This window comes from Phaenicophaeus curvirostris, chromosome 4, assembly GCF_032191515.1.
Source record: "Phaenicophaeus curvirostris isolate KB17595 chromosome 4, BPBGC_Pcur_1.0, whole genome shotgun sequence".
Classification (NCBI taxonomy): Eukaryota; Metazoa; Chordata; class Aves; order Cuculiformes; family Cuculidae; genus Phaenicophaeus; species Phaenicophaeus curvirostris.
This window is the reverse complement of record NC_091395.1, coordinates 66,675,429-66,690,014: the sequence shown is the minus strand read 5'-3', so window position 1 is coordinate 66,690,014 and position 14,586 is coordinate 66,675,429. Positions and strand designations below refer to the sequence as shown.

The 14,586-nt window shown below is 40.4% G+C and overlaps 1 protein-coding gene across 1 annotated transcript in view; it reads left to right on the top strand.

Moving 5' to 3' along the window:
* Positions 1 to 304: 304 nt before the first annotated feature.
* AFAP1 (actin filament associated protein 1) overlaps positions 305 to 14,586 on the top strand; it is an 85,580-nt gene continuing 71,298 nt past the window's right edge. The window contains exon 1 of the mRNA XM_069856377.1: positions 305 to 324. The gene's annotated coding sequence lies outside the window, so the exon portion shown is untranslated. The remainder of the gene's footprint in view (positions 325 to 14,586) is intronic.

Genomic DNA, 14,586 nt, shown 5'->3' with positions numbered 1-14,586 from the left:
CTCATATAAACACTACAATTAGGGAGGAGTGCAAGTTACAAAGTCTTTTATTTACTTTGTTTTGAAGTACAATTGAAATTGATTTCTGCTTCAGAACGAAAGTTTAGATGAGAAAAAAAGAAGTTTCTTAGGACAGATGATTTTAATTGATTTCTGCTTCAGAACGAAAGTTTAGATGAGAAAAAAAGAAGTTTCTTAGGACAGATGATTTTAATTTACTTCTAACGCATCTGACTCGTAGCATACTCATTCTTCTAGGGTCTTACTGAAAACTGCCAGAGCAGAAAGTTCATTTTTCCTGAAAAGTCACACTTCCTTTTCAATGTGAGTAATAATGTGTGTATATTTATTTAGGAAAAAGGTCTCTTTTTTTTCTTGCTAAATAAAAGACTTCTCCAAATGTACAAGGCTGCCAGGAAGTGGCTATTTGCCGGTATCCTCCATAGTGATTTTCCAGAGCATCTTTTTCTAATATCATTCTGTGGTAAAATTAAATGGTTTTGTGCCTTGAAGGCATGAAGAAATGGCTCTGAAACACTGGCTACAAATGAGGGGACCCTCTGACTCTATCTCAGTACCTCAGTTTGGTGGTACCAAACCTGCTTATCATTACAGCATGCAATTCCTGCTGAGAAGATGGTCATATAACCCTTCACAATCTTCTTTTAGTACACCAAGACATAACTCCATCTGAGTGGGATGTGTGGCTGATTTCAAAGCCCCTAAAGACCCTTGGCAGTGATCTAATATGCAAGTGCTTACATAGAACTGTCTTTCACTGAAGGGTGTCACAACTGCTCAGTTAACAGGAATGTGATGTTGCAAACTGGAAAATGTTCTATTTCTGGCATAGGGTTCCTTTTCTTGCGTCCCTCCTGTTGCCGTGGTGAAGCTGGTAGCTATCACATGCAGTTCAGCATTGCTTTTTTTGTGAAAAGCATAACTGAATGAATGCATTCCCACCAAAGTAATACATAAATGTTTGTCAAAATTGCACTTTACCTGCTGTAATGTACCTAAATCCTACTATAGAGGAGACTTCTGTTTCAATAACACAGCATATTCTTTTACAATGCCAGAATAAATAGGGGGTAGGAGACACAGATGAAACAGAGCTAATAAGGATTTTCTGCTGAGTGAATGTTTGGATTGTAAACTCTGTGGGGGTTTGGACTGTATCCACATTTGTGTTCTGAGGATGCTGATCTCCCTACCAGTGAGGCTGCAGCCTGTCCAAAGCCAAAGTGCAACAAAGGCTTTTTAGGAGGTGCTGGATCTGTAAGAAAACACAAAGAAGCAATGCCCTTGGAAAACGTGCAAATTAGAAAATAATTTCATTGAAGTAAGTGAAACACAAAATAATAAACATATAAACTATGACCTAGACAATTCCTTGCACTCAGCTTCCCCCTTGTCTTCTCTGCTGATTCACTGGTACCAAATGTAGGGGCCCAGGAAAACTAAGGGAGAAGTAGGGAAAATTAGTGATGATGGAATGGAATATTGCTAAGATGCCACCAAACAAAATGTAAAACCTCCTCCTGTCTGCCCCTGCCAGGGATCTTCCTCATCTAACAAATGCACAAAAAGATGATACTTAATTCTATCCGTTTGGTGATCGTGGCGTAATCTGCTGGTGATCTTGGCATAACTTGTGCCTCCAGGAAGTTTCCTCTTAAGACCTCATAAAAAGATAACCTTATTTGGTCTTTGTGCTACCAAAGACCAAAATACATTCTTTGCATCCTTGCTAATATTTTATATTTATACTTTTCATGTGAAAGTTCTGTATAGTTTCCTTTTATCTGTTTGTTTCTTTCAGTTTTGCTATCTCCTTGCTGTTTAATTGTTAAGAGTAGTAAACAGAATCGTCATATCTTGCTTTAGATCATTATCTTTACTTTTTATTTTCATAAGACCAATTGATTTTGGTTTTGTTTTTTCTCTGAAGCAAGTCTACCTCATCTTTTAGGCATTTTAACAGTCTATACGTGGTTTCTGTGAGGAGTGTGTAACATTCTAAATATTAGTGTTGTTTCTGTCCCATTATTTATAAATTCCCTATTATGTTGCTGATTGTGATACATGAAGTAGATGCGTTCACTGAATTTTCCTTTTCATCACATGGGATGGACTGGAATCAAGATGACAAGGACATAAAGAGACTGGGGAGGTGCTCTAGGGCACATTGAGAGTTGCTGGGGTGTCACTAGGAAGCAACATGATGCTCTCCCCTCTCTGTGGGCCATGCTGGGGAAGAGCAGGAGGGAACGAGAGGGGAGCCCGCAGCCCAGCAGAGCTGGTGAAAGCAGGTATTTTGTGGTTTCTTAGTCAGCTGATGAGTCAATGATGGCAACCACCTCTCCCAGCATCTATGAGATAAGCCCACAGTTAAGGCACCCTGTATGAAAGTGTGGTGTAGAGAACAGCTTTTCAGAGCTCCTTTCTAAACCTTCTTCCCAATTTTCAGCTTCCCAGACTTCACATTTTTCAGGTTTTTACCATCTGTATTGCCTCAGTCTTTTTCTTGATTTGTTTTTACTCTCCTTAGAGTTCTTATGTTACTTAACTTCATATTGTTTACTTAAAAGTGGGAAGAGTTTGAAGATATATATTTATTTGTTCATTTGGAAAAAGTTCACTGTTACTTAGACCACCTAGAAGATTAAAACCTACCAGGGTACCAGTGACCCTTCTTGTGTCCTTTACTCGTTCTGTAAATGAAGATAAATAACAACTTTTTTTCTTCTAACACAGGGAACGTTAGAAATGACTGAACAGCTAAGACAGATACATTTGGTTGCTCACTGGTAGACCTTTAAGTTCATATTCTGGTTAGCTACATTTGTAGCACTTTTTCTCATTATGCATTCACATTTCTATGATTGCAAATGCATTAAACTATGCTGTTAGATGGCATATGTAAGAATTCTTACGTTGCTTTCATGTGTGTGTTCTAAGAAACTTGATATAATGATATCATACTGTCTTTCTTCAGCAGATATCAGGTCTCAAAACAAAAGTTTAAAAGTATTATCTTTATCTCCAATAATGGGGAGCCTGGGGAATACAGAGAAGGAGATATCAGTTGCTTCAGTGCATCTCATAGGTCCATGAAGAACCAGAAGAGGATATACTCAGGTAGTTATTATCTTCCTTTTAGTCCTCTATTTTTAGGGAGAAAAGATGTTGGGGACAGCGTATCATAGAATTATAGAATGGCTTGGATTGGAAGGGACCTTAAAGATCATCTGGTTCCAACCCTCCTGCTATGGGCAGGGACACCTCGCACTGGATCAGGCTGCCCAAGGCCCCATCCAACCTGGCCCTGAACACCTCCAGGGACGGGGCAGCCACAATTTCCCTGGGCAACCTGTGCCTGTGCCTCACCACTCTCATGGTGAAGAAATTCTTCCTTATGTCTAGTCTAAATCTGCCCCTCTCCAGTTTACACCCATTGCCCCTAATCCTATCACTACAAGCCTTTGTAAACAGTCCCTCCCCAGCTTTCTTGTAGCCTCCTTCAGGTAGGTACTGGAAGGTCGCTATAAGATTTCCTTGGAGCCTTCTCCAGGCTGAACAACTACAACTCTCTCAGCCTGACCTCATATGGGAGGTGCTCCAGCCCTCTGATCATTTTTGTAGCCCTCCTCTGGATCCATTCCAACAGTTTCATATCCTTCTTATGTAGAGGATTCCAGAAGAGAGGAACAGAGGGGCAGAATCACCTCCCTCAACCTGCTAGCCACGCTTCTTTTGATACAGGCTAGGATACAGTTGGCCTTCTGGGCTGCGAGCGCACACTGCTGGTTCATGTTGACCTTCTCATCAACCAGCACCCCCAAGTCCTTCTCCGCAGGGCAGCTCTCAATCACATCATCCCTGTCCTGTATTGAAATCAGGACATCCATGACTTCTCTGGGCAGCCTGTTCCAGTGCCTCAGAGCAAAAAATTTCTTCCTAATATCTCATCTAAATCTCTCCTCTTTCAGCTTAAAACCACTACCCCTCATCCTGTCACTACACTCCCTAATAAAAAAGCTCCTTCCCAATTTTCCTGTAGGCCCCCTTTAGGTACTGGAAGAGTGCTGTAAGATCTTCCTGGAACCTTCTCTTCTCTTGCCTAAACAACCCCAGCTCTTCCAACCTGTCCTGATACTGGGTATTCTGCAGCCCTCTGACTATCTTTGTGGCCCTCCTCTGGACTGACTCTAACAGTTCCATGTGCTTCCTGTGCTGAGGACTCCAGAGCTGGACACTGCTGCACTCCTTGTGAAGTCTTACAAGAGCAGAATCAAGGGGGAGAATCGCCTCCCTCAGCCTGCTGGTCACACTTATTTTGATGCAGCCCAGGATACATTTGGCTTTCTGGGCTGCAAGTGCATGTCACCCATCTCATGTTGAGCTTCTCATCCACCAGCACCCCCAAGTCCTTCTCTTCAAGGCTACTCTTAATTCATTCTCCATCCAGCCTGTATTCACATATGATTTGACTACTTTTCTCACAGAATTTACAGGCAGGATTGTTTTCTCTCTAAATAGATTTTTGAGAAGTTATTGAAGCTTCTTGAAGCAAAACTGTTTGCCACGGTGAATGGCTGAAGGATGTGGATTCCCTTACACTTAGATATGGCCCATCTCTAACTTGCACTTGGGGAGTTGTTTGCTGTGGTAGGTCTCAACTATAAATCAGAATATATATAGACTCACAAGACACTCCCTGACAAAATGTTATTTTCCAAACTTGAGATATTTTCTGAAAAATGCCATCTGTCTGTGGTAATTGCCAAAGAGCAGTGTTTTTGAGGCCATGTGGCTGAACCCAAAATTTATGTCAAGAGCTCAGTGAACCCTTTTCTTTTCGCTTTTAATTTGAAGCTTTGCTGACAGCACTGCTCCATTGATCAGCTGCATGGATCATTGAACTGTGGCCTCACAGAGCATGCTTTGGGAAACTGCTACCAGAGCTCAAAGGAGTGATATTAGCTCATGATTTGCTACACTTCAGTAGAGTTCCCGAAGGACCAGTGTACTGCACTGAGCTTTCAGAGCTCTGAATTAATCTCTGGCTTCACCATTCACTTTTGTTGTGGTCTTAGGCAATTGCTTTTCTCCAGTCACTTAGTTGTTGCTCTTTTTACCTTAAAGAAAAATAATTGGTAAAAAACTTGATGAGAATGGAGAAACTGCAATCCTGAAGTTCTACTTAGCTGTCTGGGGCTGGGCTTTTATGCCTTGTTTTTTCTTCCATGAAGTGAAGGTATCAATACTCCAATCTGAAACCTCCTAAGCTGGGAGACTTAATAAATATTCATGCAGTGCTCTGAAGAATAAGTGCATAAGAATTTTCCAAGTAATAATCCACCCTGGCTCTTCCGTTATTTCAAAATATAGTCTGTCTGCGCTGCAGAACTGAGACCATTGCTTGGAGTTTTATAATGAACATTTCAGAGTTGTGGATGTGGTTTGCTTGAGTATGATGACATTTTCACCTTTAGTTCTCAGTGTTCTTCTTCCAGGCTTGTAGGCTAAGCTGATACAGTGGGATAGAGTTTCAGTGTTGTCTGGGAAATGATTTTTGGCAGTATCACCGTGCCAGAGTATTACATTAGCCACATATGGCTAGGCTGTCCCCTGGCACGTGTGGCAATCAATCACTGGCATTGTTGGGGGAGATATATTGGTGTGGTTGAGCATTTTTATTCTGAAGCATTTATTCTTTCTTAGTACAGGAGGATAAAAAGTGAAATCCAAGTAGTTTTAATTAACCCATGCTGCAAATGATCTCTGTCTTGGCTTGAAATCCAGTCCATTCCTGCACTTAGGTAACCATTTGTCTGCCAGCTAGTGCATGGCAGGGATGTAGTTCTGGAGGCACAATATGGCCTGTGATTGTCCTTGCAGTCTAGACTCCTTGGGTTTGGTGCTGAGCATCATATGCTAAAATTGGGTGTCCCTCTTAGACCACATCTCCCTGTTTGGCAACAGCACAGCATCCTTCTGCTCCAGGCAGGCTAATTAGGTGAGGGGCCCCGGGGGTTGAGCATGCTGCCAGGAGGGCTGTCAGCATTTGACTTCTCGCCAGCCATCTGAGGTAGTTTGGTGTTATAGATCTAGGAGAGGCTGGAAACGAGAAAATCATGAATGCTTATATGATTCTGCCATCATTGTTGTTAGTATTATTTAGTAGCATTTGCACATCTGGTCAAGCCCTGCTGCGGCATGTACAGAGGCAGCTCCTGCCGGCAGAGTCTCTTCACGTTCATAGGATTGTGGCCCTGGGAGAGCCCTGCAATGTCAGGGAAACATGCAAAGTGGTGTAGAAATGTATTAATAAAATTAAATATTATTGTAGTTATTAATACCATAATAGTAAATTCTGTATGTTTTTAATGATTTTTTTCTAATTATCTAATAGAAATATCTAATGACTTATGTAAGTGTTTGGGCTTCTTCAAGGTTTAAGAAAAGCTTATCTCTTCTTCAAAAAGTTCTTAAGGATTTTCCACTGCATCCTGGTCACATGATTTAGATCCACATTCTAATTACAAAAGCCAAAGACAAAAATAAAGAACATTGTCAAAAAAGGATAAGATTAGTCAGACTATCTTGAGAGGGCCACAGCTTGATTTGGATTTTCAAATTTGCTAGGAGCAACTGTTGGCTTTGAGACAACTTTGCCTTTAATGGGAAATGTTAGACAAATGCTGTTTGGATCTGAGATTGTGTCTCAAACATCCAGTGTTATGCATTCAGCATGGATATATTTGGTTTATAGGGCTAATTTGATGTTATAGTGTAGAATTATGTTGACACCACATCTGTAGATTTAGAGAACTGCAGAATGTGCGGTTTTCCCTGTTCTTTGCTGGTATTTCCAGGGGGGAAACTTCAGATATTCGTGCTGTACAATGTGCTCAAAACTGTCCTTGCGTGCAGTGTGGATGGGTCATCATCTGTTGCTTGTCATCTTTTTCCTTGTGATAAGTCAGGAGCTTGGGCAGTGAAGACCACATGATTCTTTCATACTGAGATTCCCCACTATTGCCCAATACTAGGATAAAAGCAATTTCTAAACAATCTGAACTTGGGACTAGAGACCCATGATGATCCACAGAGCATTAGTTTACGTACAAGTAGGTCTATGGTAGTGTTCTACCATAAAGTTACTCTATCATAACTAGGTATTATACCTAAAAACTATATCAATCTCCTGCTCCCATCTATCCTGTGGCTGCCCAAGGACACCTGCCAGCCCAGAGAAAAGGCAGGAATGACAGCCTGGGTTTGGGAAGGGAACATGCAGCTTCTCCTTTTGATAGCAGCCCTTAGTTATGCTCCATTAAGGTCTTTGTGGTACTATGCATGCCTCAGTTTCCCATCTTTAAACCAGAGATAGTGCTTCTTTGTAACCCGAAAGGGCAGTAGGAAAATGAAATAGTTAAAGGGTCGACAGTGCCTTTAAGAATCAAAATTACTTTCTAAAATTTATGTGGCGATATTCACTGTCCAGCTTCTCTCACTTGAAAAATTGCAAAGCTTTTGGTTTTTCTTTTTAGAATCCATGTCTTCATTATAATTCATGTCTTGATTTGGCTATTAGTCAGTTTTCAACAGTTTACCATCTGGAGTGAAAAGAAAACATAAGCTGATTTTGCCTTTCTTTGTATGTCTCAAGAAAAATCGAGGGGGGGAAGTGTAATCATGGGAAAGCAGATAAAACCAGCACAGAAGAGGAAAGAACTCTAGTGCAAATGCATTTTTGTATCTTTCCTTTAAACAAACTGTTTAACTGAGATACACCTTATTGTTTTTCTTCGAGGACTCCTGTTAAGGTTCATGGATTCCAAATGACCCATCTCCCTCTTGTTTTTCTTCTCATGCTTCTTCCTATTCACAGGACAGCCAGGTCTTTTTGAAACACATTTCTGCCATTCTCAAATGATCCAAAACAAAGGCTTTTTAAAATAGTTTCTATTTTTTCACTGGCTTTTTCTGCCTTTTTTCATTTTCTATCTTCCTCTTGTTGATAGGAGGTGAAGGAGGTGATCTTCCATTATTTTATTTCTCATGTGCATATGTGTCGAGCCTCTGCAAATAGGGACAAAACTGGAAAGGACTAGCACATGATGGAGCATTTTATACTTTCTTACTATTTTTTTTTAATTTTAGCAGCTTATTTGCTATAAGCAAGGTGCTTAAAGTGTATCTTATGAAAAAAAATGTTTGCAGACTTTCATCTTAGGATTTCTCACTGCATTTCAAACTGCTTTGAACTGGAGGGAGGAGGTTTGGGACTTTTTAAAATATACACTTTTCTCTAGAATTACCTTAAAAACTATCAAAATGTATTTCACTGCTTGCTTTGTTACTCTAAATAATTTCTAACTCAAATGATGAAAAGTACATATAGAGTAAAATAATTTTTACTAGGAGGCTTTTAAAAATAATAAATTTTATAATGTTCCTATAAGCAGTTTCCTTCATGTCTTACATGGGAAAGAAGAGAACAAATTATGGTCTGAGTTTCTCCCCTGAAGCCTGTGAAATTAGTCCTTCTCTAAAACCAGTATTCTGCTCTTTTTATCATGAATGCCTCTTTGAGACTTTCTCTGGATTAAAGGCCACAGAATTAAGATTTGTACGAGTAAGCTAATGTCAAGGACTTTATGGCACTATGTGCTTGATTATTCTCACATTTCAGCTTTCCTTCATGCCGTGTGAATCAAATGCAAATAGGAAACTATTAGGAATAAATTACTGAGATGATAGAATGCAATTTTAGCTGTTTCCTTAGTGTCCGTGATTGGTGAATAGTCCTAGGCAGTGGACTTGAAGATGTAACTTATAAAGGCAAGTCCTGAGTTTTCTGCACATTTGCTTATGAAACACCTTTTTATATTCTTTGAAAGAGATTTATACTTTATTAATTAATTTACTTTTTAGCGCTGATGAAAGTGTATGGGGGAAGAATTAAAAAGGAAAGTAAGGGAGCACAGATTAGGAGGAAGATTCAGTCCAATTTGTTTCAGAGTCTACAATTGCAAATGAGCCATTTTGGTCCCTCTTGATGAAGGAAGGATCCTGTCAGAGTAGAGGCCACTGTCACTCTATTTGAGATGCAAAAAGGGTAGTATGTGTAGTCTAATAATTATCTGTAATGTTAAGGAAGACAGATGTAGCATTAGCTTCTGATTCAAACAACCACCATATTAATTTTCAAGTGAGCAGCAGCAGAAGCAGATGGTGAGATGAGGCAAGGATGCAAATGTTTGCTATCGATAGCTTTTACCTTTGTGTTGGCCGTGGCTGATGCTGGGCTGAGCCCAGCCGCACCAGCTGGTCCTTCCCCAGCCTGGCTGCAGAGGGATGCTACAGAGGGCTCATCTGCACATGGCTACAGGCGTGACACAGATTGTTTGTGTGATGATGCAATGGGATAACTTTTAGATCGAGTCAGCACATTTTGGATAATAAACGAGACCAACAGATGCAGCAGTCTGTGGTTTCCTAGTTAGGTTATAAGTCTGAGAAAACAAAGTGCATAAACCCAGGAAAATATGCAAACTTGCTATAAACTGAAATCCTTGCTGGCTTGAGTTTTTTTTTCTTTCTTGGGGGAGGGCACTGGGGTTTTGCCTTTGAGATCTCAGTGGGAGGACATTTGGCAGTGCATCTTCTTTGTTACTCAGGAATAAAGAAAGAACTGGGAAGCACCTTTTGGCAAATATTGTTTAACAAGCAATCCATGACCTTATTCAGCAATACAAGGCGTGAGATCAATGGTACACCTGACCTTTGGTGAAACTCATGTTGGTGAGTATATTCCTTCAGCTGAGACAAAAGTCTGGCGGGGACAAGTGGGCTCACAGTGATCCTCCTACTCATAAAATGTGTCTTTCTTGCCCAAGTGATATTTCTATAGTATGCTCAGAGGTAGCTATGTAATTTGAATAAAGGGCTTTGTTCTGGATCCAGTGGTCTATTTTTATCTTCATGGTATCCATCAGTTGACACAAGTGGGCAGCCATGAGGAGTATATGCCCAAGTAATGTGTAAAGTGCGTTTTTTCTCTCTTATTTTTTTCTCCTTCATAACTGGCCAGATACAAAGTTTTTCAGTGCTGTAACAGTGAGAAGCTGGTGTTGTTTGTGCTGTTCAGTTCTGTGGCACCACATTTTACAAACAGTAAATTAGCTCATTGACCTCAAAAAATGCTCCGAGACTTAGGGCGAGTGAGAACCTCTCGTAATGGTAACAGTTTGGACACACATCCTCAGAGCTGTGAAATACTCTTGTATGGAATAATTGGGATTTTCATTTAAATGTCACCTCTCCCTGCTGGAAAGGGCCAGCTTTGTCCAGGGAGGATGGAGCAGGCGCAGCCAGCTGTGTGGTGCCTGTGCTGGTGCCGGAGTACATCCTGGCAGCTAGCACCTTCTCCCATCCTCATGCTGTATCGTCCCACTAGTGACAGGAGGAACAGACATCCGATGGTTTGCTTTCTTTTGCTCTTGTTGCGCAGGAATTAAATTCCTTCCTTGTAGACATTAATAACTAAAACACAGATTTTTTTTTTTCCGCTGAACTCATCCTGTTGTTGTGGTTAGTGAAACCAATCAGAAGGATTGGGACTTCTTTTTTACCACGGGAAAATGTTTGCAAAGTCTGGCCTAAAGGTAGATAAAAAAACCATCTGCATGACGAGACATGGCACAACTATTAGATGAGGGGACTGTGAGGATTATTGTTGAAGGAACTGCTGAAAGAAAGAGGGATTTCATGGAGAGAGGGAGCTGGCTTGGCAGGGAGAAGAGAGGCTGTTCCAAACATATGGAGCAGCATAACCAGATGTAGAAAAACTGGATAATGTGCAGAAACCAGAATGTGGCCCAAAGGGCTGAAAACCATGGAGGTAAATTTTCCTTAAGACTTTGTAGGTAAATCTGTCTAGCACAGTCTGTATTCCAAAGAGGTGTAAGGATGATCAGGTAGAAGATCAAAGGTGGCTGGAGCAGCCTGATAGAAGGGGGTTGGCAGCAGTTTATTAGTGTTTGTTAAACATGTGTTTTCTGGTTTCATTATAAATTCAAAGCATATATATAATTAAAATGAAATCTGTATAACATACAAGTATTAATTGTATATCCCAGGTTGCAAGGCATCAGTTGAGCATCACTGAAACCATGAGAAAGAATTACATGAGATAAGGACCCAAATTTTTTAATCACATTTTTTTCCATTTCACTGTGAGAGGAATTTGCTTATTTATTTATGTCATTCTATATCCTGAGAATATATAGATTAACGTTTATTTCATTTGATGAGAGAAATTCAATTTTAAGTCCAAGATTTCTGTGTGGGCAGATTGTATATTAAAAGGACACCCCACAAAAAAAAGTAGTTAAATAAATTTGTCAGAATCTGCATTTTTTCAGGCACAGGTTCCTGCTAATTTTGTACTCTAAAGAAGCATCCCAGCAAACAGAAGTAAAAGTGCTGTACTTCATCTCTTTGCAGATCCAGCTTATCATAAGTCTTCAGAATAAATATTGGTAGAATGACAAGGATGGAGATTTCTTTAAAAGCTTGTGCAGTGTCCAATATTTGATGTTTCAGTGATCTGACTGCATTTTAAGGCTACAATGAAGAAATAACTTCACTAGTTTCAGTGGTCCTGTCCATCTTATGATACGCTATACAGTCTGTAATTAAAATGATGTCTCACTTAAGGATTTTTAAAGAGGATTTCATGGTTTGTATTTCATGCACCATTGTTTTTTTCAAATAAGATTTCCATTTTTATGTTAACTGTTCTTCACCTGTGGGGCTAGAATTTCAAAGCTAGCTTAAGCTCTAATATTTTTTTCTTTTGACTGGAATCTACCTATCAGATAATGAAATTCTCCTAAATAAGAATGATGGGTAACAGTGAAGGAGACAGGTGTTTCTTGGGACACTAGTGTGAGGTGGGGAACAATGTATTTTCCATTTAAACAGAGATGTCTGCTCTCAACATTCTACACTCTGTCAGTGTAAATTATGGTTTTTTGATCTTATTTTCTTAAGATATATCTTTATCAATCTGTACATCTATCTAAACATTTTCAAAAGCACAGCAGGAAGAGCAGAATATGCTTCTCTCCTTAGGAAGTGCATCAGGCAATAAGCAATGTATAGCAGAAGTTACTCATTGCATAATGGACCCAGCAGTGAGTACAGTGGTATAAAAAATTGTTGTAGGATTATTTTTCACATACAAATATTAGGACTTCTGAGCCTGTTCTTATAAAACACAATACCATCCTATTTCTGGCTTTAAATTAACTGCAAACTGAAATCCTATAACCGGATTCAGAGTGCAAACTGTTCTTGGACTATACTGTAGGCTTGGCTGACATGATCGGCCATAGGACTTTTTGAACCAATTTTAAGGTTGGTATTTTACTTCCATTGTATGTAAAAATTTTATTGCTGAATACAAAAAATCCCAAATGCAATTGTGCAGTTCCTACCATTTCCATCTTTGTATTTCTTTGTCATTGTTTTATTACTTTGTTTTCACATTCCTTTAAGTTCATTAACTTACTGTCTCACATTTCTGCTGGATATGTAATTATTCACAACTTTGAAAGGAATCCTAACCTAAAAGCAGATTTGTGTACAGCTGAGGACCCATGTGAAGAACTCACAATTTGCTCTCCAGACCTTCGCTTTTGCTTCAGTGTGTCTCAGCCGTAACCGAACCCCATCTCCTCTTGGGACCTGAAGTCAGCCTTTCACCTCCTATCACAGATTTTCTGTCTCCTTTTTTTGCACCATGAGGGACCTGCTTTTCTTTTGTGGAATCTGAGCCCATTTATTAATTCTGTAGTGGCTGCTTATCTTTTGTGGTTTGGAGTAATGGAGGAGTTGAGCTAATGCAGGAGCCAGTAAGCAAGACCTGGAATGTCTTGTTCTGACAAGATGATGTCAGCTGATACATTTGGAGATGATTAAATGGACAAAATTTTCTTTTTCTGCCCTAGTAGGGTAATGGGAGTCTGAAAAGAAAGCCCAGCCTGCATGCCCACAGTGAGTACAGAGATGGGAGAGTGAAATGCTCACCCAGGCTGCTGGGTGTGCAGTTGGAGTGAAATCCATGTTCTTTTGCTTTACAAGGTATGATACATTTAGTTTGGTAATAAAAGCAGTCTCATGTGGAAAACATACTTTCTGAGAAAGCCTTTAACAACTTGATAAAGTCCACAGTAAGTTTCTGTAGCTAGTTATCACCATTTTTTTTTCCCTTTGGCTAACATATTACGTGTTCAATTTAGATAATTAATGTTTTAATAACGAATCATAGAATGGTTTGGATTGGAAGGAGCCATGGAGGTTATCTAGTCCAACACCCCCTGCAGTGAGCAGGGACATCTTTAACTCAATCAGGTTGCTCAGAGCCCCATCCAAACTGACCATGAATGTTTCCAGGACAGGACATCTACCACCTCTCTGGGCTACATGCTCCGGTGTCTCACCACCCTTAATGAAAAAAACCTTCTTCGTAATATCTAGTATAATCTTTGCTTCTTTTAGTTTAAAGCTGTTACCCCTTTTCCTGTTGCTACAGGCCCTGCTAAATGTTTTTTTTCCCCCATCTTTCTTATAAGCCCCCTTTAAGTATTGAAAGGCTGCAATAAGGTCTCCTTGGAGTCTTCTCCAAACTGAACAACCAGAACTCTCTCAGCCCCTCTTCACAAGGGAGGTGTTCCAGGCCTTTGATCATTTTGTGGCCCTCCTCTGGATGTGCTCCAAAATATCCATGTCTTTCCTGAGGGCTCCAGAGCTAGATGCAGTATCCAGGTGGAGTTTCACAAGAGCAGATTAGAGGGGTGGAACCACCTCCCCCAGCCTGCTGGCAACACTTCTTTTGACGCAGCCCAGGATACAGTTGGCCTTCTGGGCTGCAAACATACATTGCTGGCTCATGTTGAGCTTAATGGTTGGACTTGATGATCCGGTGGGTCTCTTCCAACCTGGTTATTCTATGATTCTACGATTCTCATCCACCAGGACCCCCCAGGTCCTTCCATGCAGGGCTGCTCTCACTCCCTTCATCTTCCAGCCGATATCAATACTGAGAGTTGCCCCAACCCAAGCGCAGGACCTACGTCCACTTCTCTTAGCTTTTCATGGTCCCTCTGAATGGCATCCCTTACCTCAGGGGTGTCAATCTCACCACTTAGTTTGTGTCATCTGCAAACTTGCTGAAGATGAGTGCACTCGATCCCATAGTCTGTGTCATTGATGAAGATAATAAACAGCACCAATCCCAGAGCAGACCCCTGAGGGACTTTTCTCCATCTGGACATGAACTTCTGACCACTACCCTCTGGGTGCAACCATCCAACCAATTTCTTATCCACTGAACAGTCCATCTATCAAATTCATGCCTCTCCAATTTAGAGACAAGGATGTTGTGGGGGACCATGTCAAAATGCTTAGAAAAGTCCAGCTGGATGACATTTGTGGGTCTTCCCTTGTCAACTGGTAGTGACGTTTCTTTTTTCTTTCTTTGTTCTTTCTTAAAAATCTTCTTTCTTT